The sequence below is a fragment of the Agelaius phoeniceus genome, chromosome Z (genome assembly GCF_051311805.1).
Source record: "Agelaius phoeniceus isolate bAgePho1 chromosome Z, bAgePho1.hap1, whole genome shotgun sequence".
In the NCBI taxonomy this organism is placed as follows: domain Eukaryota; kingdom Metazoa; phylum Chordata; class Aves; order Passeriformes; family Icteridae; genus Agelaius; species Agelaius phoeniceus.
In genome coordinates this window covers 31803326-31827888 of record NC_135303.1, presented here as the reverse complement: position 1 = coordinate 31827888, position 24563 = coordinate 31803326, and the positions used below count along the sequence as shown (strand labels likewise).

The window sequence follows — 24563 nt, the reverse complement described above, 5'->3', positions numbered from 1 at the left end:
GAGTATTGAAGTGGTATACATAAGGTAGTATGTACTCAGGTACCGTGAGAAAAGCACTGAGACTTGAAAATTGCAGTGGAGATGTAACCAGTTTCTCAGAATATTTTGCTGGGGTGTTTCAAATATGAGTTTTGGACAGAACAAATTGCACTTAGAAAACAGAACAAAAAAAGCAGTCTGTTGTAAGGCTGTCATCTTGGGGTGCAGATACATATTTTTAGGCCGCTGGTCTGAGATTGTCCTGTATATAGCCACCAGTAGGTAGTGGATATTAATAACATGGACAGTTTTAACAGATGCTGTGATCAGATAAAGCTGTCTTGCGGTTGTATTACACAGTTTTTATGTCACTGAGAAATTGAAGTACATGGAAGAAACCACCAAAGGGTGAATATCACAGCTCCTGGTACCCTACAGATCCATACTATGATTTAAATAATTATAAGTGCAACTGTAGTTGGATTACCATAGGGCAGAGCACATGTATAGCCTGTATATTTAACCTTGTGATTTTCATCTTGTGTAAATACTAATTTTTTAGTTGTATTCTCTTGTATTGGTATTTTCATGTTTTCTACCCACAGATGCAGGATATGCTTTAGGAATATAGAGTAAGAGCTACACAAAGAATGATTAGATTTTCAATGCCACATTAGATTTAGAAGTTTGTTATATTTTTTCAGCCATTTTCCTGAATCATCATCTCTTTTCAAAGACTGTACCATAAAATAAAATCCCTCTTCTTGATCTGTTTCAAAACTGATGGACAAACCATAAATAGGAAAGTCACATGTTGTCTTTTTGTAGCTCTTACACTACCAGGAATGTCTTCCTCAAATTAGCAGCCGAAGGAAAAATGACGGTGCAACAGAAAATTAGTGATGGTGTTACTTTTGAAAGGTAACTTTTAAGTGACAATTTCTAAGGAAAACATTTTCATTTAAATTATTACTATTATATCTTCTTTGTTTGTTATCATGGAATCCTTCATAATGTTAGTGAATCATGTGACTTCAGTCATCAAATATTTCTTGTCAAATGAGTGATTTTTACAGAACCAGTGGAAATGCTGGTGTCTACTGAGATTATTGTATACTTCCAAAGAAGACTAAATATGTTTAAGCAGAGAATGCTGTTTTGCCTGAAAGGATGAATCTCACAGAGAAAGATTATTGCCAAAGATACCTAATATTCTGGTTATAGGTGAAGGGCTGCATGCTAGCAGAGTGGAAAAGGAATCCAGCATGTATGCTGCTCAGTCTAATTATAACATTACAGATGGCCATTACATAAGGAATGCCTCCAAATCAATATCATCCATGCAGAGAGACTTCTAAGCATATACCTGATCCTGAAAGAGCAGCAGCTTGCTATTTTTCCCCAAGAATCTAGCACTTGAAGCAGCAAGGAAGACCTTCCCTTCCAAGTTACCTGCTTGGTTGTGCTGATTTGGTATTTACATTTGATTTTCCCTCCCTGATCACCATGCTTCCTTCCTTCATGTAGTTTTCTTTTTATTGTATGCATGCATCAAGCTGAAGCACATATTAGATGGAGACAGTTATGCTTTGTTAAAAATGAATGATGTATAGCCTGGTTAGGATTTTTTCATTACAAGGAAGAGTAGGGTGATGCAGAGACTGAATTTCGCTGAAAGGGAGTAAACTAAGCTAGCAGGGAAATAATGTACAGAAACCACAGTTGCCCAAGTTAAATTTGTCTTCGAATGTCTACAGAAACTGGCAGTTAGCTTTCAATAACAGCTGTAATTAAGATTAGTGTGTTAGCATGCTATCTGCAAGCACAAGGCTCTAGCAAACTGGAAGGAAAAGTAACTGAGTAATACAACAGTAATATAACAGTGGTGGGAATTGGGCTACCAAGTTGCACCATTTAAGTGATGTTTAGGCCTAATACAGAATTAGACATTAAATAATTTATCATATTTTCATACTGAATAAAAATACCTCCCCATTGCTAGGTAAAGAGCACGTCACCTTTCCTGCCATGGGCAGCGCATAAAGAGGATTGTGTTTGTATCAGCGGTTCTTGTAGTTCCCATTTGTAACTAAGCATACACTTGTGTGTTTAGTTATGTTCAATTCTATTACTGTCCACTTTTAAAAGGCAAAAAAAAAGCTAGTTTGATGGTACAATCTGCACAGGTTTAAGTAGCATAGTCTTCCACCTGTGTATGCACAGTTCTAGAATATATTGCTTTTTACAGCTGACTGAGTAGAGAATTTTGAAGGGTCTGAACACCAGGGATTTTGGATTTGCCTATGCATCTGCCTTGCCAGATGCATGTTCATAAACTAGCCAGAGTAATGCAAATAACTAATGTGCTAGATGCATCAAGGTAATATTAGAGGAAGACAATTGCTAGTCTGCTTGGATTTCTGGACATGTGTCTTTTCATAGCAGAATACTCTTCATTAGGATAATGTGCAACTTTTGGGTAGATCAAGAGTGTTTTTAAAGTATGCTGCCCCCTGTTTGAAAAAAATAGGTGCCCTCCTAGGTTGCTATGTGTAGCTTCAAATAAGTATTACAGATTTAGCATATGGACTAAATTGTACATACTTAGGCATGAGTACAGATGGCAAAAGCACATTTCAAGCTTTTGTCAGGTCCCTGTAGTTGTTGGGTTGCATGATGTCAGCTACTCCTAATTACGTAAAGCTACTAAACAGCTAGTACAGTCTTTTCATGTGTTACAACTTTTATGCACCCTCATTTATTCTTTATCTTTTAATTGGGACCTTATTTTTAAAATGCATTATCTTTTTAGCATTTAAATAATGAAATTTATTATCAGTATGATACGGTCTTTGTATGTAACAGTACATTGCATGACAAAGTTACATTTCTTGAAAGATTGAAACCCTTACATAAGGTGCTCACAATGCCAGGAGTTTGCTTATATTAAATAGTGTGATTAGAGTGCTTGGCTTGTTGATTTAGTTTGTTCTACATTGCAGTACAGAGCAGCTGTTAGTTTATTACCAGCTTTCTATGGGATTACAATATAAGGATGGGGAGAAGAAGCTGGAATTGGCAAATTGGTTAATTATGTAAAACAGCATGAGCTATAAAGTTGTTGTCTGTGCTGCTGCATTGGGATTTATTGAAGACATCAAAAATACCTTAAGTTTTTATTTACAGGAGAAGCTGACAAAACCACCTCTGCACCTTTAGGTGCACTAGTGGTTAGGTCAGAAAAGGTTGGTATTTTGGCCTTTCACCTAGAGTCTTCAGGCCGAGGAACACCTCAGAGTAAGAAGGTTTTGTAGGCAAGTGTGTGCAAATGGTTTTTCACACTGTATGTATGAAAAGATAACATTTGAAAGAAATTGCAGTCAGAAAGTCATATACTCATGGTATATGAGCTTGGAATATGAGTAAGGCACAGGTCTATAGAAAAAAGGACTTCTGAGATCTTCTGGCTTTCAGCAGCAGCAGTACTGTTTATAACCAAACCAAAAAGCATCTTGCTCCTGGGATGTTCCTTGCCTTGACTACTGCTAGCAAAAACTATTCAGCGTATTGTTCACCTGGTGATGAAGGCTTCCTGTTCCCAGCACCGCTTGTTGATACCCACTTCTTGTGTGCCAGTGTTGCCTATAGCTTAAGAGTTTTTCTCCTTCCCTTTTCTTACATCCCTGGTTTGTTTACAGAGAGTACTAATTGACTCTCAGCTTTCATTTTACAAACACTAATTAAACAAGCTTCCATTGGTATCCTCTTTATACTGTCCTCTCTTTGCTTCTGTGGTTGTTCTTGTAGCTTTCCCCTATGCATGCTGGAGCTTAAATCATGAATTTTCTAAGACAGGTGACCAGAACTATTCACAGAGCTCCAGATGAGTTCTTACCAGTTTCTTGTAAAACATCCCCATCTCTACTGAAAATTTGTCCCTTGATATAGCCAGATTGCATATGTCTTTTTGACAGCTGTAGCTCTTTAACAGGTTGTATTCATCCCAATTGATTACTACATCTAAGTCATTCTCCTGCTTTATTATTTTGACTTGATGATTCCCTAGTAGAATTACAGTAGAAATTTGTCCTGTTCCCAGAATGCTTGACCTTGTCTTTGTGCTATTGTATTTTGTCATTACTATCACTTTGGTCCTTGAAGGCTATTCAGTTCTTGCACTATGATGTTCTGATTTTACTCTGTATTAATACTAGTTCCAATTTTATTATTTTTTTAACCATCATCAAGTATTATATTTATGATCCAGGGCTTTTTCTTTCTTTTTGCTACAAGGTCATTTCTCACAATGGTTTGTAGGAGCTCCACTCTTAATCTCACTTTTAGTTCAATGGTTTCCTTCCACATTGTAGTCTCATTTTTTCTAGTAAAATCCTTGCTGTTTTGCATTCAGTTGGGTTTTCTGCATATTACTTACTAGTGTGCCTACAATATGGTATTTTAAGATTTAGTGAACTACCTGTTTTTGTAAGACACATTGATTTCAGTAGTCTAAAATGTTAGTTATCACCACAATGAGTTACCTTGGGCTATTGTGCTTCTGTGTGTGAACATAACTAAGTCCAGCCATTTTTGTTTGGGTGAGAATCTGTTCATTAAAATGCAATATGAAGTTTATGAAAATGCTAAATGAAGAAAATTAGGTTCTTCAGTGTCAGAAGAACCATTAGTGACTCTTAGCAGTCTCTCTGAATTTCTTATGAAGTTTTCTGAATGTAAAATGTGATTATTTATAAGCTTGTCTATGCCTTTTTATGAGACCTTTAGTTGTAAGATGGTCTAGGCATACTTTTCAAAAGTGTATTAGGTAACTGGGAACCCTGGTGACACAGAAGTACATTGAGTTCCTGCTTGCTTCATGCTGTGAGAAAGAGGCAGAGCATTTGACAAAAATTTTTGTAAGATACTAAGTTTTCTTTTTTATGATGAAAAGGAATACCAAGGATAGTAAAAAAAATCGTGAATATTCCACTGGCAGGCCAGCCACAATATTACAGAACACTTTAATACACTATTCAAGCCTGTCTTTCTTGAATGGAAACATACTATGCAAATCTGCTGAAAAAGACCTGTGTTAGTGTATGCCTGCCTTAACCAACATGACTGTTAGACATGATTGTTAGATCCTATCTGTGTCAATCTTGCTAGCCTTCATCTTGATAGTACCTGACTGTCTCCTTTGTATTTAAAAATAGAAATGACAGTCTCTCTCCCTCTGCCTTTTTAGCTTGATTAGTTCATAGTTGAAGGTGTGAGACACTTGAGGGAAAAGCTAAATTGAAGGGTTGAGGCTCCATTCTGCATGTGGTTAGGATGCATTGTTCTCCCACGAGCAATTGCTGCCTTCTTGTCTTTTGTCACAGTCACATGAAAGTCTTCAATTTCAGTGCTTTCTATTGTTGTCAGTTTTGCTGGTGTGGAAGATTAAGGCTGTTGTGCTGATGGAACAGGGCATGGAGAGGGAAACCAGCCTTTCAGCAGCTGGTGCAGTAAGAAACACTGGGAGATGCTTAAGGCTGTGCTCAGGACACAGCAAAAGCTGCACCAGGGCAGTGGGTGCTCACCTTCCTGTCATGTAGGCTTTCTAAACTCATTTATGTGTGAACTGTGTTTCTGTTAATGTGCTCGCAGTGTTTTCTCACCACAATGATTTAAATAATTCAAGGCGGAGGTCAGGTATATGTGGAACAGTTTGTTTTTTGTCTATCATGGGCAGTGATGGAATGAAAGGTTACTGTCTATCGATGACTGTGAGTGGTCTTTCTCCTCTTTTTATCTTAGTGTTTAGTAACACTGACACCATCAACAATGTGTGATGCTAAGCAGCAGCAAAGAGAACATTACTGTACATGCATCTATACGAAAAAGCTGTTTCAGTGGTTATACAACAGAAATTGATAGGATAGGTTTTGTGCCAGGTAAAGAGGCAGTTTGGACTGAATACTGTTCAAGGGAAAAGGAATAGAACTTCCTTAGGAGCATGAAAATATCTCTTTCTTCCCTATACTGTATAGATCCTATCCAAAGAAAACAAAATGTGTGCTTAGTTCTTTCAGGATTCCTCAAAATTATTTTAACTCTGGAAATGACACTTGTCATTACTCTCTGGCTGTAGTCAACATTATTGTAATTACTTGATGTAATTAATGTTTTTTACGATACCATAACTTTGCAAGAAGAGCCCTCTTTAATGTGAGTAATATCATATGAACAAAGAGAAAAAACAGATAAATTTACAGATAAACCTCATTAGTGTATTTTGAGTTCTCTATATTGCAATAATGTAATTCAGGGTTTTGTCTTTTTGGTAACTGAAGATGTTTAAAAATACATGTTTCTCCTTTAATAGCATCAGATGAGTTCAAATCTACTAGGGTGAGTCTGGGGATTTTGTGCAGCTCAGGGAACATGGGGGACAGTGTTTAAAAATGAGACAGTTATGAGAAAGAAACACTAAGAAAATGTGAATGTGTCACTTCAGGCTATATGTAGAAATACAATCGATAGATATACATCCCCTCCTTCAACCAAATATGCTTTTTTCTTTTGCCAACAGAGGGCCTTTAAGTAGCGGTGTATTGCTACATCTCTGTGTTGAAAATCATCCTACCCAGGGGCAGGTTGTGATCCTTCAGTGCTGTATTGACAATTATGAAATGTAGGCCAAAGAGGGAGAAGATAAAAGAAGAGAACTTGGTGCATTTTCTCATGGGAGATAGGACCCAGGGCACAATGGAAGAGGCATTACAGCGATGCCAAACAAACTTCTGGAGCATTCAAGCTCAATTTATTTCCTCTAGTAACCCTGTTTCTGTGAAAATACTCCCAAGTGGAGCAAGGAGGGAGCATGGCCAACTTTCTCTTCAGGCAAGTTTGGTTTAGGTACTGGAATTGAATGTTAATAGATTAATTTGGAAACTTGCTCAACCTGAAACTTCATCTAAGAGAAAAAATGCAGAACTATAATGTGACTGAAAATATTTATTCTGATAAATTTTTGCAGATGCCGCAGCTTAATACCCTTTTGAAAGTGATGTATTTAAGCCCTAGGTATACCTAGTTTAAGGTATACCTTATTTAAGCCCTAGTATACCTAGGTTTCAGAGTGTCCTAGACATTTAATAAGGCAGTCTTGCCCTACAGAAATATCCCTGTGTTGTCAGGAACACAAAATAAAAAAGAGAATTTCTTGAAACTCACTTCTATTAGCAGTAAGTTGCCTCTGTCTTGTATAAACTAGAGGACTTTTTTTTTTAAAGGATTTCAGAAGGCATAGGAAGTTGGTGCACAAAGATAAATATGGGCTTCTGTTTGTTTGTTTATTTATCTGGGCTTGGGATTTTTCTTAAAATGTGAAACTTAAACATCGTCCCTGTACTTTTTTTTTTCAGGTGGAAAAAAAAAAAGTAATATTTAATGTAATTTTTCAAAGATCTCTTTCAAAGATCTCTTTCACAGAGTCTTTCTTCTGTGATGTACTTGAAGACTATTATTTTTATAATGAATAATTATCACTGTTATTATTCAGATATGCTTGACCAAAAAGAGCTTAGTTCATCCCATTTCGCAGTTACTGCTGTTTGCAGTTAAAATCGGAAGTGGCTGTATGTCCCTTTTTTAATACAGAAGCATCTTGAATCCTTCTACATTACACCTAGGTCATAAGATGAAACTTGTTGAGAATCAAACATAATGAAGAAAAAGGAAATTACAAAAAGAGAGGTCAGGAATAAAAGAGGTGGATGTGTAGAGGATAAGTCTGATGAGTAGGAAGGAAATAGATGTGCCAGAACTCCAAGATTTGATTCTAAAACCCCCTGTGCTTTGGAAACTAACTCAAAGGGGGTAGCCTGCAAAATTCAGGAAGTTAGTGTGGACATCTAAGAAATGTGAAAAGTATTTTAATTTCCCAAAATCTTCTAATTATAGAATACAACTAATGTACTAGAGTTAATGTTGTGAGACTGTTGTAGCTCAGAACAGGCCAGTTTTATTTGTCTGTGAAATGAAGGGCTGGGAAAAGGGCTTGGAAACTCTGAAGTGTTGTCAGTCTTCATGTGTCTAGGGAAGATAGGATTATGTTTCTGTCTAATCCTATACACATAACAGAGTACAGCAATTAAACTATTGACCATCATAACTCTATTTGTAAAATCCACTTAAAAAAGTGGTACAGCACATACTTAGATTTTTATTCCTCTTTTGGCAGGTCCCAGGAGCAGTATTTTCCTTGGTATTGGTGTCCAGTCATCTTTGCAGTTGATATTTAGGATATTCTTTTCAGAAATATTCTAGTTACCAATAGTGAAGTTGTGGAAATATAGCATTTAGAGTTGAGATGTAAAAATAGGTTCTAATTGGAGGCTTATGTGGTTTTGGCTAAATCTAAATGTAATTCATTGTAAATCTAATATGCAGATAAAAGAAGTCCTTATACAGAATATTTAATCAGTCTAGTGGCAACGTATTCTTTTTCAGGTAAGTGTTACAGGTATACTTGCATATGCATTCTGGACTGACCATATGGTTAAAGTATTCGTTAGTATTTTATATATTTAAACACTTGGTACTTGTAGGCACTGTTAAACATTCCTATATAAACATGTAGGAATGTAGATGGAAAAAAAACCCAAAAAGACTAGCTTCCAAGTTGCTCTCTAAATTATTGATACTAATCTAGCTATGTGCTACTTGCTGATCCTGCATTGTACTGTAAAGTACATGTCATGATTATTGCCTGCCATTAGGTTGGAGCTGCTAGCAGTGGTGTAATTTCATCTTTGTGTTGTGGAATCGGATGCAACTACTTACCTAAATTGAGGGGGGTTTTTTCTCAGTATGGTTGAAAAGAGCTCCTGGTTTGATTGCAGGAAAATACCTACGTTCTAACAGTTTATTTTACTGCAGTAAATTGAAAGTTTCTGTGTTAGTTACTTGAATCTGACCACACTGATGTGGCTTCTTCATGAAGCTTGTGTCACCCAACCCTGCTCCAATACTTCTTGCTTCCTAGCTTTTTTAAGTATTCCTTTTAAAAATCAATATTAAGGATTTGCTTTAAACCTTCAAGCCTTTAAAAACTGCTTCCAAATTTTAAGTTGTCTCTACGTTATTCATGAATAAGCGAAATAACTTTGTCCATTGCCTGTATTTGACACTGGAATAAGAGAAACAGTGGGGAATTTTTATGGTTATAATTTATTTCTCTTTCCCTTTTTTTCACTTCTCAGTACAAAAATATTGGCAAACTATCTCATAGAGAGCACCAGCAGCCTTCTATTCTTAAGTACATCTCTAGATGAATTGATATACAGCCAAAATGGAGTCAAGGTTGAAGGATAGTAGACTGACTATCAGCAGAAGGTGTGAATGGTCTAATGGTGAAAGAGACTTACAATTTTTACCAGACACTAATTTGTGCTGCATTTTGTGATTTTGTCTGTGACATTTGTCACAGCACTTTGCATATTTTTTATAGCATGATAGCAAATGTTCAGTAACCTGATCTGTGGTGTTTAGGCTCACTCTTACCAGTTTTCAGTTCAGAAAAATCAACTTTTAGTTTTGCAGTATTGGATTTCTTTGCTGCTATACCTTCATCCACATATACAACACATATACATAAGAAGTAAAGCTCAGTCTGTTATAATCCAGATTCATCATTATTTGCAAACCAGTAGGAACCAGACATTATGCTTGGCCAAAATCACTTATGAAACTCAAAGTCCTTTCTCACCATGTTAATTTGATCTTCCATAAATGTCACCAAAACAAATGACAAAGTAAAATGCCACACGCAAGATGCACATATATGAAAAACTGCTGCAAATAACACTGACTGCAGTTTTTTCACCACAGATGCTCAGCAATTTTTAATGAATTCCTCATACCTTGGAAATTTATTTTAAGTTGTGTATAAGGCCTTAAATCTTAGTTAAAACGAAAATGTCTTACATGTTGGTCTACTTCTCCTAAGTTTACTCTGTGTTACTTTGACCATTTCTGTGTCAGTTAATATCTTAATATATCTACTAAAGGAATTACCTTTGCATAGATGGCAGTAAGTGGTTGATTTTATCTGAAAATCAAAACAAATCTCTCTCTCTAGCTAAAACATATATAGCTGACTTTTAAGTACAGCTGTATTTTTGGAAACTATCCTTTTTATTGTTTTTTATTTATACCTTTTTCAAAATTTACCAGTAAAATAAAATCTGCAGTCTAACAATGAACATAATTTCTAGACAATAAATCAGTTTTTTGAATCACCAAACCCTAGGGACAAAGGCAGGGAAATATGAAAAATTAAATGAACTTTCTCTGTTCTCAATACAAACTCAGCAAGCTTCCTGTCCCTTAACTGACACTGATCTGTGTACACCAGAAGGCAAAAGCTTTCTTGCAGAACTTTTTGGATACTTCTCCAAGACTTACTGTGATTTGACAAAATAAGCAGTTTAGAGAGAGCAGCTGTTACTTGTTGGGGACAATACAGCATATTCTGCTGAGATTTGGTTCCTTGTAGCTAGTGACTAAATTTAAGGCACTTCTAAATTTGTTCACAAAAAGTTTCAGAAATATTTACGTGCTATTTTTATTACTCTGGACATGTTTTTTAAAAAGGCACCAGATAGTTAGAAACTGGGGTCATATTTTATTTTATCTTATTTTTGAAAAGGAAGGACTTTTAAAAAATCTAATTGGATTTTTTTTTGCCTACACAAAAAGAGTGCTAAGCACTAAACAGGGTCACAAGTTTTGTAAACTTGACTTAGTAGACAAGAGATTTTAATTTGCATTGTGATTTATGGGATCTGGGATTTTAATGTGGTAATTGTGGACTAAGCATTTTATATACAAGTCTAGAACGGATTTGAAGCTGAGAGTGATAAAATACTGCCTGTTATTAAAGCACTTCTTAATAGACACTTCTTAACAGATATGCACCTATAAATATAGTTGCCTTTCATTTTTTATTTCATAACTATTGCATCATTCATTTTTATGGCTTTTATGTGACAATAAATTGCAAAAAGTTTATCACTGAAGTCAAATCTTCCTCTAAAACTCTCTCTGCACATTTTAAGATAATTTAATCTTTGTTCTTGTAACGTGCATTTTGAAATACTTTTTTGACTGCACCATTTGTTACATTGTTTTAAAAAATACTAAATTTAATAAAAAGTGAAAGTCTCTCCCTCCAGAATTGAAACCCCAAATAAATTACAGCTAGCATTTATACAGAACAGAATTAGTGACTCCTTTATAATGTGTGCATTAGCATTTTCTGACATTGCCCTGTCTTTATTTAGGATTTGAGACTAGTGCTTACAGTTAAATTGCATGACATTATTATCATAATTTTGCAATTATATTGCACTGACAGAGGTACCTAAAATATAAGTTGGCTGACTAAACACAATACAAGTTTTTACTGTTGGATTAAAAAAAACCAGACTTTCTTAAATGTCTAATGGAATTTCTAGTGATGCCTGACTGCTGTGGTCTCATTGATGTGAGTGGACAGCTCTTACATGTCTAGAGGGACTGTTTAGATGTTTAAATCACTTACAACAGAATGTGTAAATTGGATGGTAATGTAGACTAAAAATTTAACAATTTCAGCAGCTAGACAGTGGGATGTAGAAAGACATGTTATAGGAGAGAGAGCAAAACATGTAGGGATGTGCCTAGGTAGAGGAGTACTACAGGAGAGCAAAAAATAGAAGCTAAGTGAATGAAGAAGTAGCTCAGCTGGATTGCAAATTGTATGGTGATTTGATAGAAATCCAAGTTATATTTTTTATCTCTAAGTTCTGATTTATGCAGTCCATTGCGCTTACAGTATCTTGGTCCTGGGTAGATTTACAAAACATTATCTTTAGATTTCCTTCATTATACAGTTATAACCAGTAATTGCAAAACCAGGATTTTTCTTTCTAGGAGCAGAGATTACTTTGCTTAGGACAAAATGCTGTATACCAGAAAGACACAACACTTGCTGTTCAAGAAATAGTGAAAGTGCAAGACAGCTCTTCAACTTCCACTCAGTTACAACTAGAAAATCCTTTAATTTTTTTTTTTTATTTTTAATTCTGTAGTGTTTTGTTTTTTTTTTTGTGGCCTGTGTACGATGTGTGGGAAACACAATCATGCACAAATGCCTCGTTAGCATGTTTATTTTATGATCAGTTCATTCATTGCACCTTCCTATACTTGCAAGATGGGCTGCTTGATAAGCTCAGATGGTTATTATGGTGTTGGAATGATCTCGATGTTAAAAAACAGTCTGTGAAGACAACTGTTTGTGGTGCTGCTTTTTCACTGTGTTTTGTTGGAATGTAAAAGAAATGTATTGTTCAATTGTTTTCTTTCACTATGTAGTTACAACAGTATAGTTTATTCTTCTTTCTTTTAGCTACTGGTCATTCATTTAATCAAATGCAGCCTGAAATTATGATACATATGAAAATGTATACTGATTTGGGGAAGATCAATTTCTTGTAATGATTCAATTCTTCATAAGGCATATTAATAAATAATTTCTAATTTATTAACTGAATCTTTAATTTATTCAGCAAACTTTTCTTTACTGTTCCCTTATGGCAGATCCAGATTTTGAGTGAGGTTGGGAGTGACCAAACTTGTTGAACACACAGATCAAGCTATTTTTGACAGTGTGAAACCTTGAGCAGGAAGTTTGAACTGTATGTTCTCCAAAATCCCTTTCATCTTCACCCACTCTCTGAATCTGAAAAGGCTTCTTGAATTGCCTGCATAGATGGAAAAGTGTAAGGGTGGAGATGCAAAACAGGATCCTGCTCAATGTTGCTGGATTTGCATTAATTCTTCCTTATTACAGAAAGTTTGCTGTTTCTCCAGATATAGGAGTAGCTGGCTGCACATGTTTTGGGTGCCACATTAGTGATCTGACCTGAAGTGCAAAGCAACAAGACATGGTCTTTGAGCTGCATTTAAAAGTACTAATGTTAACTGCCCAAGTTGTTCTAGAAGCTACCTTACATTTGCACTCTTCTCTCAGTGAAATGGAGAAAGTGGCAGGTAGGAAGTAATTGCTGGAGAACAAAAGAAAATTCAAGGGAATTCGTGTTTAAGCCTTTTGCGATAAATAATTCTTAACTTTTGTTTGCATATCCCAATGGCAGAGATTCTTAGGTTTCTCTTATACATTCTACTGGGGCTAATTTTCTTTCTAGCTCTATGGATATTAACATTAAATCTCTCTGACTGCAGTTTGGCCTGTTTATTAGTTTTGCCATGAAAAGGACCATGGAGCACAGATCTCTCTTGTAACAGTCTTCTGAATGTATCAAATTCTGAAACGTATGCCCTTCATAAATTCTTTTGTTATGAACAGATTATTTTTCATTGCTTTAGTTCATCGTGTTTTCTGAATGTTACTTCATGCTGGTGCTTTTCCCTGAATTCATTTCAGTTTGTGCACATTTGATGTGAAGTAACTGAAATTGGACACAGCTCATGCTTTTTCTTCGACAAGAAAAATCCCTAAACAAAAAACCTCTGTGTCTTGTATGCAGCAGTTCTCTTAAAGCACTAGAGAGGGCAGCATCTTCCCACTGTTGATTCGGTTTGTGTTCTGAAGTAGGTTCAGGATCCTTTTCTACAGAAAGGGGTCACCTCTGAACATTTCAGCATTAAATTTCTTTCGGTAATGGTGGCATGGTTCCTTTGTTGGCAATGGCTTTGTTTTCTGTTTTCTCCAAATCTGGAACCATTTTTCATTCTGTAGTAAAAGAAAAGGAAGGGGAGTTATCTGCATTTGAAATACTTGATTATCAGAGTTTTGAGAAGTTGATTGCTTTTTTTACGTTTTTCTTCCTGTTTCCACTCTTCTCCATCCCCCTTACCCCTACCTCCCAAAATCTGTCACACTGAAAAAGAGATTAAAGAAGAGCATTAAAGACTCTGCAGAGTCTGACTGCAGAGGTCACTCTTCTATAGAGAAAACAATCTAAGACCTTTTTTTTTTTTTTCCCAAGGAGAAAATGAAAAAGTTTCAGGAAAGAAGGCCATAATGCAAATCTTTCCATTGCAAAGTCTCTGAAAAGAACAAAAGCTGGCTTAGGAAGATCAGAGAATTCTTCATTCATTTTGATGGGAGCAAGCATGGCTCTTTACTCTTGGGGCCAGAGCTTATGGAGAAGAATACAGCTTTTTTTTTTCCCTAGGAATATTTGAATCTATTCCTTGGGTTTTATTTCACATTCCATTTCCCAAAGAAACATATGAAGAAGAATGAATATATCTACATGTAACTCTACCATTCCAAATCATCATTTAAAAAAATTAGCAGAGTCAACCCAACATTTTCCAGAGCATCTAGTATTTTCTGCATCCTGTGCAGGTCTTGTCCACTGTGACTACATTATGCTCTATGGCAGAAAAAAATAAAAGTGATTAAATGTTTGCATGTTTTATGGATACTGCATGAAGGAGGGAAAAAACAGGGAGGGTGGAAATTGTTTGTGTAATTATCTTGTCTGGATTGCACTTCAAATATACTGTAAATCTAAAGCAAAAACAGTGATACACATTTGTTAGTCATAGTAAAATTAATATGCAATTGATTTCACTAGTGTGTGGCACTGTATTAACTTTACAAGATGTTTTTCCATGGAGAAATGATATTCATGGAGCTGTGGTTACAAGACACATGTCATTTTTAGCCGCTCATGTTTGTACCAGTCAAATGTCTGAGACATGTCAGTGTAAATATTATTCTGAGTCCTCTTCAGAAACTTTTGTTGAAAAAAATCACTTCAGCATCCTTTGTAGGTGGGTAAGGCACACTGTTAAGTACAGGTTAACTTAGTCTGGATAAAACCAAAAGGTGATTGTATTTGGGGTTTTTGTTACAATTACAATAAGATGCTACATTGCCTGATAGTTATCATGTTGCCTTGTCTGTGGCCATGAGCACAGGATTGCGTGAGGATATAAAGTTGCTCATTTTTTTTACTGGAAAAAAATCCCTCAATACCATCCTTTTACTGAAAAATTAAATAGCCTTATTTTTTTCCCCTTTTACAAACTCTTTGAATTTCCTATCCTTTAAAGCTCATTATCTAGCTATAATCACTTTAGAAACTATTATTGAGGGGAGGATAAAAAAACAATGGCATTGTTATATGAGTAAAATTGTATTAAGAATAAGGATGGTATTAATTGCAAAAATAAACTCAGTTACTGGAAATTCTTCCTCCACCCCTCAAGCTTTTGTTGACATGCAAAACAGATTTTAAGTAAGTAAATGAATTAAAATACAAAGCAAGCAAACAAACTGACATATGCCTCTGGCCCACTTTTAGTTTCAAATGACTTCTGAAATTTGAGATTGAATACACTTTCTTTCCCAGAAAATAACTAGGTGCACTGGTTTATAACTTATAATTTATCTTTTGTAACAGCTGCTAGGTTCTGAATTTTCATAAGCCCTGAATGCCATGAATAGTGCAATTGTGGTTTTTTGAAGGTTAATAAGAGGTGTTATTCTCTACAATCTTCATGTTCTTTCATTAAAGGCAATGAAAACACTGGCCTGAAAGACCATATGAAACATTGAAAACAGTGGTGAAGACACATATCCGCATGCTACTATTCTGCATGTTTAATTTGCACAATGGAGTCTCACTAGTCTGTCTCTCAGAGCAGTATCTGTTTTAAAAATCAGATCTCTGTCTTTTTAATTCTTGACTCTCTTTTATTATGCATTGCTGTTGGACATCCCATCAGGATGGAGTTAAACACTTCCCTGACAAAGCTGAAGACAAATACTATCTTTCTTTACTTAAGTATATTTAATGGTAAATATTTATGGACCGATCTTACTCAACAGTGTAGGCTAATTCTGAAACAGACTAGAATTTCGACTTTTGGAGTAATCAGTGCTCCATTGTTTAAGGAGGTTTCTTTTTCTGTTTTCCATGAGTCTTTGGATTCTACGCGTTTGTCTTCAAAATAACTGAAGAACAGCATTGTTCTGAATTCCTCTTTTTCAACTTGAGTCCATTGTCACATCTTAAATTGTGATTCTGCTGTCACAAGAGCTTTTATTGCTGTTTCTGAAAACACAGAACTCCTGTAGTAAATCAGTAAAGCACAGCCTGGTGCCTCGGGAGAGACTGTCACACCCGATGCTGCTGCCTGTTGCTGCCGGCACGGGGGTTATCATGACCTTGCTGTTTATTGTGCCAAGGCCAGCCAGCTGAATGCTGCTGCTGGACGGGTAGGAGTTGGCTGCTGCTGGCAAGCAGGAATGCTTCCTCTCATCTACAGAGGTTGCTGTCACGGTCCCTTGTGTCTCTTCCTTTAGCAGCATGTAGGTTAAATACTCTACTGGTAATAAACCCCGCAGAAGCTGCATAGAATTCTGTTGTTTATTAGTAATTATGTTGCAAAGATTTTTTTACCTCTTTCAGAAGCAAGTTGAAATATGCTTCTTTTTAGAATTGCTGAATTTTATAATTCAGAATGTATATGATAGTCCCAATAATTGAATGATTCATGTGGCAGCTCAAACCTTTGGTTTCTGGAAATTATTTGCATTACCAGCTACTGTGGGCACAAGTGTGAGAGAAAGAGTAATATGATTATTACAGAGCAGGGAAATATACACAGGAATTGGAGAGACAGGAATGGCTGAGAGAGTCCACAAGGTTATTATCCAAATCTTGGTCTTGAAAGTTTGTATTTCTTCAGAAACTGACAGCAAAGAGATTTCATATGAATTTCTATCATGACAGCTGCTACACTTGTGGTTTCTTTTTGTGAAGCCTTGCTATTTTGGACAATACTTTATATTTTAGTTCTGCAAGTTTTACTCAACAGTGGATATTTAAGGAGTTGTTCAGCTTTTTGTATGAATGGTGCCATTCCTAGAGGAAAAGTTTTGGCTGGTATATCAACACCGTATGTATTTCTCCTGCTGATTAATTAGATCTAAAATAGTTGGAATAGCACTTCTCATTGCTAATGGATACCTGTCCTGACACCTAGTCTGAAAGGGAATCTTCTCGAGTCTTTGGCATATATTTAGGGGTTACTGAGTAGAACTCTCTAACCTTTTCCCATTTTCTATGTTTAAAATATTAAAAGCTCATATTTTAAAATTCATTACCAAAGTCAGGTTTTTCCCTCCTGCCCCCAGTTATTCAAGACCTGTAATTTTTGTTACTGTTATGCTGCTTTTGTAATCAGATTGAAGAGTTACTAAATCATATAGTGAAATAAGATCTTTTCATCTTAGGGGATACTAGCATAGCATTTAATTGTTTTCATAGTAAAATAATATACCCTAATAATTAAGGCCATGGTACTTTAGTGTATTTACTGCTGCAATTGGTATGGCTATGTGTTTGAATATTTATGCTGATTGCATGAATCTATTTTTGCAGATAAATACTTTGTCATATAAATACTTAAGCACAAATACAGGCTGGGCAGAGGATGGGTTGAAAGCAGCCCAGAGATGAAGGATTTGGGAGTGCTGGTGGATGAGAATCTGGATGCAGTCCAGAAAACCAACTGTGTCTGAGCTGCATCAAAATCAGTGTGGTCAGCCGGGCAAGAGAGGGGATACTGTCGCTCTGCTCTGCTCTGCTCTGGTGAGACCCCACCTGCATCCAGTGCTGCATCCAGCTCTGGGGTCCCCAGTACAGGAAGGACAGGGAACTGTTGGAGCAAGTGCAGAGGACGGTCACAAAAATTGTCATAGGGCTGGAGCAGCTCTCCTATGAAGAAAGGCTGGGAAAGCTGGGGTTGTTCAGCCTGGAAAAGAGCAGACTCCAGGGAGATTTTATTGTAGCCTTCCAATACCCAAACAGGGCCTATCAGAAGGCCAGAGAAGGACTTTTGACAAAGGCATGTAGTGATGGGACAAGTGGGGAATGGTTTTAAATGGAATGAGAATAGATTTATGTAAGATATTATCAAGACATTCTGTACTGTGAGGGTGATGGGGCACTAGCACAGGTGGATGCCCATCTCTGGAGATATTTCAGGGTCAGGTTGGGTGGGGCTTTGAGCCACCTGGGCTAGTGGGGGGGTTCCTTCCCATGGCAGGGGACATGGAACTAGATGATCCTCAGGGTCCCTTCTAAGCCATACCATTTTAGGATTTGATATTGAAAACAAAGTGTCATCTAAGGGGAAAATTTAATAGGTGTAGAATGAAACTGAATAACATCTGGAGCTGTGTGATTCTTATATGCAGTTTTATTGTACTTGGGTATTTTACTTTTGCTGTTGCAGCTAAGTTTTTGTCCAGTATCTATGCTCTGAGAACAATGAGCTTTTTTTTATTTGGTCTCTTTTCAAAGTCTTCCCTCCTTATTTTTGTGTGTAAGAATTATCTTTTATCCTAACAGTTTTCTGCAATGCTTCCTCTGACATTTAAAGAGCAATTTTATTTCTTAATTGCCATTGTATTGCAATCCTATGCAAGCCAGGCTACTTTTGTTGCTAGTGTAAATAAGCTTTCCATTCTCAGAAATTCCTAGCATCCTTTTCCTGTTCTTCTGCCAACTTGAATCATATTTTTTGTAAATGGACCACCGGATTTGCCTGTCTCAGTTCTGATGAGGTCTTACTGGTACCCTGTGCTGTGATTTCCAAAGTTTTCCAGCAATTTGATGGCTGGGTTCCTGTTCTTGTCGTGTACTCTACAAGACAGTAAACCTTGTGTCATGTCTGCAGTCAGTGTTTGTGTTCTCATCCCCTAGCAATCTGAACCTCTTATTTTTTTCCTTCCAACTTTGGAAAAAAAGGCAGAGGTATCAAACATAGTTTCTTCCCTGCTAATCTTGAGAGCAGGATGTAGAGTGTTCTGTAAACCCTTGACTAGATGAAAAGCTACAGAATAAGTTTACATACCATCTGGCAAAGAGAGCCCATGCAAGAAAGAGAAGTCATAAATGCCTCATCTTACGTGGACCACACAAGTGTGTGTGCACATAGGTGCATAGCCTATTAAGGACCACACTTAATTGTTATCAGTTTGTTAGCTTTCCAAGTTTTGTTTTGTTTTCTTTACTTAATTACATACTCAGCAATATGTAAGATCTGTTTCCTTTCATTGCCATACAAGTTCTCAGATTTTTTGGTTGTTTTCCTGGTATGTTTTAAAAAAATGCCAAGGTCTTGCCTTTCAACTCCTGAACTATTCAATAAGATTTCACTGTTGTTCTTACATGTTATTGTGTGGGAGCTCTAATCCAACAGACCATTTCCATGTGGTAAAAGTTGCACCTGTGATGCTTCTTTTCCTTTCATGGGACTACTCAGATGTTTGGAAATTATCAGATTTTTATATTCTGTTGCGTTGGAGCAACTGGGGTGAGAAGATAAGAATTACTGCATCTGCCTCAAAATTGCATGGGGGATTTATGTTTGTATTTTCTTATACAAGGCTGATCCATTCATCACTTCAGTTGAGTACTGAGAAAAATGACATATGCTTTCTGGGTTGTTGAGTTTTGTTTTGCTTGTGGTTTTCGTTTGATTTGTTGGTTGTTTTTTTTTTGTTTTGTTTTGGGTTTTTTTGTTTTTGGGTTTTTTTGTACTCTTGTTGGTATGTTGTGTTGGATGGTGAGATTACTTCCATGCCTGAAAGCAAGGTAGTCTTGGATGCTAAATATGCTTCAGAGCACTCTAGGGTCACCTGAATGGTTAGTTTAAACAAATGACAATATTAAATAGATACATACTTTGATAAAAGTGGAAGTGTTGGAGTATTGAAATGTGTAGTCAATATACGACAATACTGCAGCAACAGAAACTACATCTGTTGAGTTCTTGCACATTTTGTCACCTTTTAAAATGTTTTTCTGAAACTATGGATGTGCTATATTTTCAGAAAAAATTGTCTGGGAGTAACATCTCTCTTGATAAAATTCTAATTGTGTGTGAGCCTATATTGACTCATTGGAGACATACAGAAACTCAGTTCTTCTCTCTGAAATCACTGATTAAGTGAAAAATAATAGTTGTTTGTTGACTGTTGTTGTTTAGGGTTTTTTTCATCTGTAGTAAATGGATCAGTATGTAAAGTCCACTTGAAATATATTGAAAAAGCAGTCTAAATAAAGAAGTCAAGCTATTTAACTGAAATGTGATTGAAACTCATTACTTCATGTATAGACAAAAGAAGTTGGTTTTGGTCTCAGGAAAACAGGATGTATGTGAGGCTGGCAATTTTACGGAAGTGACATTTGTGAACAAGTGTTACAAGAACTCCTCTTACAAGATAAAGACATGTTAGCAAATATGTATCTCATGGATATCATAATGTTTAGGGAATGCTTAAGCATAAGTGTACAATCAGTGTTTCAGATCTGCTCTACCATCTTACTGAGAGGAAATTGGACAACAAATATAGCCCAGTTATTTTAGTTTTAAAAATATATCCAGTGTCCTCTGAATTGTTTACTTCTTTTATTCTTAGCATTTCTTTGTACTCTTTATTCTTGGCAGTTTGTATATTGACATGATATTATGGATACTAAGAGCTGGATTGTTAAGAAACAAAAATTTACCTTTTTGAAGCTGTTATGTTCCGAAATGAAGCCTTTTTTTAATATCTATAAAACTCAAGATCACTTTTTCACCTAACTTCTAGCACTTAAATTAGCTTTCACTGTGCACTTCAACATGCTATAGGTGCCATGATTCTCATGACGTTTTTGTTTTATTTAAGTCTGAGCAGAGGCTAGAGGACAAAAGTATAATTTAACTTTATGGGGTAATCTTAAAGAAGCTGAAGCAGACTGAGAAGATGAAGTACTATTGCTACTTGTTCTTGAAAAGGATGCCTCTTTAGTTTTGAATATAAAAGATACAGCAGGGTGCAAATCCAAAGAAACTTACCTGTGTGGAATGAATGATTGTTGTCTGTTATCATTTAACTTTTCTGTGGACACTGACCACCCTTCTAAGAATGTTTTATGAGAAGTGCTACAAGTGCTAATGTGATAAAATGAAAATGGAGAGCCATGAAATGCTACTTTTAGTGTCCCTTGCCTAAGTGTGAAAAAAAATTCTGTTTCTGAATTCCTTTGGAGTCCCCACTGTGGTTCCCCCAGGTAGCTGGAGAGGTGCATGGCTGATGGCAACAGCCTTTGGCTGCAATCTGGCTGCCAAGGAAGGCATCCAAGTTCATGGGATAAAGCAGTAGGAGCAGTATTTAATAAATACGGTGCTGCTCCTGCCCCAGCAAGCCTGAGTGTCCCCTTCTGTGAGATTCTTTACCTTTTCTTAGCCACCCAGCAGCTCTCAAGCCTCCACTGAGTAAAGTCAGGATCTTCTTGATGGAAGCTTTTTAATAAAGGTGAATTTTAGACTGCTACTGACATGCTGAAATGTAGTGACCAAATCTGAGAATTGGGTAAAACTGAGTACTACAGAAATGTAGCCAGGACAGTAGGGATGGTCCTAAAAAGACAACTTTACTTAAGGAGTTGCTATTGCGAAGTAAAACAAAAGTTTGTGGGAGCAGAAAAATTTCTCCATATTGAGTGAAAGAATAAGGCAGTGAGAAAACTAATGAACATTTCCTTAATAAATTGCATTTTGATGGAAGGTTTTGCATTTCTATAATGTGTCTCATGTGACTAACAAAAGGACAGATTTTCACAAGAGGTGAGGTTTGGTGGGTGCCATTGTGTGTAATCTTTTTCTAGAATTGTGCCCCTTAGGCTGACCAAGTGGAGCACTGCCTTCCCTAATGCTATATAATGGTAATTATTAAAGTTTTCTGGAAACTGTATAAAAGAAGTTATCATTTGGATGAAAGTGCCATATTTTACAGGAATTATTTTTTCTTAAGTATGCTCATTTGAAAGTTCAAGGATGCTGTATCCTGCTAAGCCACTGGTGTTTCTATTTTCAGTACTTTGTGTGCTGCTTGAGTCATATTGATTTCAAAATACTTTTATAGTGTACAAAACAGGAAGAATGTAATAGCCTCATACGGCAACTGAGATGCTGGTGTTTTTTTCCCCTAATTAAAGTATTTATTAAAATTGCAACAGGAATTGCTCAATGTAACAAGAACCTGCATTTTCTTTGTTTGCAACCCAAGCTACTGCTTGAACTCATTCCAGCTGTTTCTTGTTATTGTTCAAGTGGAAGCATTATCTGCTGTGGAAGAAAAGTAAGGGATATACTTTCTTTTAATGTCTTTTCTAAATGTAGGAACACGCAATTTTGCAGGTCAGAAGTGGGGAAGTCTAACAATACCAAATTACTGATGAAAAAATAATTTTCCTTGTGTCTGTGTTATCATTGTTTGATCTATTTATTTGAATGTCATTATAATAATTAATATTGTGGAACACCAACTTGCTGTAATTAGGGTACTTTTTGTTTCCCTTACCCTGAATATTCTAAAGTACACAACCTGAATAGGATTTCATTTGTGAAATAGTGTTGGCAGTTCACATTTACATGTGGGTTTGGTTTGGTTTTGTTTTGTTTTGTTTTAGTGAGAATGCTTGCAGTATTTTTACTTCTAAAGTAAGCTGCAAAATGCAGGAACAGTGTTAGTGTTTTCGGCTTCTAATATATATGGGTACCAAATACTTTCCCTTTTTTCAGGCAGAAGAAAATCCCTAGAGCACCTGCTTGGTTCCTCTCAGGAGGCTTTAAGTTCTGGGATTTGATGGTTCCACATAGCTGGTCATGTCCTATGAGTGATCAACAGTCTGCCAGATTTCCTGCACAGACATTAACAAGTCTGGTGGAAATCATCCGGTAGGATTTATTTTTGTGCTCTTAAGAGACTTGATTCATTTTTTTCCCCCTCATGAATGCTTGTGATTTCTCTGAAGGGCAGGGACAAATACCAGAGCCTGAAGCCATCACCATCAATGTGCACCTTCCTCCTGGAACACAGAAAGCTTGCCTTTTGCTGTTGCATGATCCCCATAGTGGGAGGGAAAGGTGGGTTCCCATGTGATGCTAAGTGTTTTGGCTAACAGCATTTTAAACTGTGGACTCAGCCTCTGGTTTCCACATACAATTCATACACTGAGTCACATGTGGCTAGACACATCTGTTGCTTCTGAAGAAGAGCATCTGAAGTCATTGCCTGTTACAAGCTTAGGTCCCACATAAGATAGCCTTTATTATTACTGATGGAATTCTTGGTTTAAAGAAGGAAGATATCAGTGATAATGTTACATTTGTCAATATAAAGGCTTCCCAAATCTGAGGAGTGCAGGGTAGTTTGGACCTTCTCCAAACCTTGAGGAGGTGACTGGGTTATTTCTGTAGCTGCTTGTGAACTGTAACAATAGCAGCTTAAACAGAGAAAAATTACAGGATAATTTTGAGCATGGGTAAGTTTTAAGCATTTTGCCCCAAAGTGCATAATGAACTTGTAAGAGCAGAATATCAAGTCCAAATTTCATAAGGCATAAGCCTTGCCTTTATCCATCTTCCTCTTGTACTGCTGATCCCTGCTCTTTTACAATAATTTAAATACAGCCTTTTTGCAAGCTGTCCTTTGCTATTCTTATATCCTCTGCTTTTCACTTCTCCATACCTTTACTAAGATCTCTCTTTCTGGGAGAATACCTCAAGAGTGTGAACCAGTCTGTGCTGAACAGCAGAGAAATGGGAGGATGATGTAAAGCAAAGAAAAGGGTAATTAGAGCATTCTGTATTCAGAAGTATCTCCTCAAAGAATTCACATAAATGGAAAGAAGGATTAGGCCTCTGAATTAAGGGTCTGCCAGGAAATCTGTTGCTTTGAAGACCAAGGAAATAAATGAATAAAAGCTTCACTAACATGGGGTTAAGATTATTCATTGGTGCTCTGTAGTTTTTGAGGATGTAGAGAATAGCTAATACAAAGACTCTAGAAACCAGAAAGTGCATGATTTAATGTGTTCAGCTTCCACTACAGGATTTTAATTCTGAATTTCTGGAATCATGCCTTGCTGTATCTTTACATGCTCTACACAGCCTCTGCAGGTGCTCTAACAGCTCTGGGCACAGAACACCTAGGTTCTTTGCCTGGCAAAATTTGGATTTTTAAATAGGTATGGTAAGTAGGGGCTTTTCCCAGCACTGAGATTACTCTTCACAAATTATACCCGACTTGCCTGGGGTTTCATTCTGAGATGCTCCTTTCATTTACCCATTGCTAAACTTTCAGGATTCATTGTCATATATGCCAGTAGGCTATTAGTAATTCCATGACACGGAGGCATTTTTGTTCATCTCTAGGGAACTTTTCCCACACAATCAATTCAGTTCAGCCCTGAAAAGAGGCATTCTTGATTCCTTGGGATAAATATATACTCTTTTCAAATCACAAGATGCAGCTCCTCCGGGCTGCTCTCACTAACAACTCCACTGGTTGCCACACTGAGTGTTAACATAGTGAATGCAGCTGGAGTGTTTGCAAATATGTGCTGGAATGTAAATGTGTGAATACAGCATAAACAATAACACATTGTTCGAGTTCATTCACATTTCTATTCATGTATCTTGTCGCAATTTTCAGGCCCCTGAGAACCATCATC

The 24563-nt window shown here is 36.5% G+C and overlaps 1 protein-coding gene across 4 annotated transcripts in view; it reads left to right on the top strand.

Annotated features, from left to right (window-relative positions):
- Window positions 1-24563, top strand: part of COMMD10 (COMM domain containing 10) — a 152473-nt gene that overhangs the window by 51338 nt on the left and 76572 nt on the right. The window lies entirely within an intron of this gene.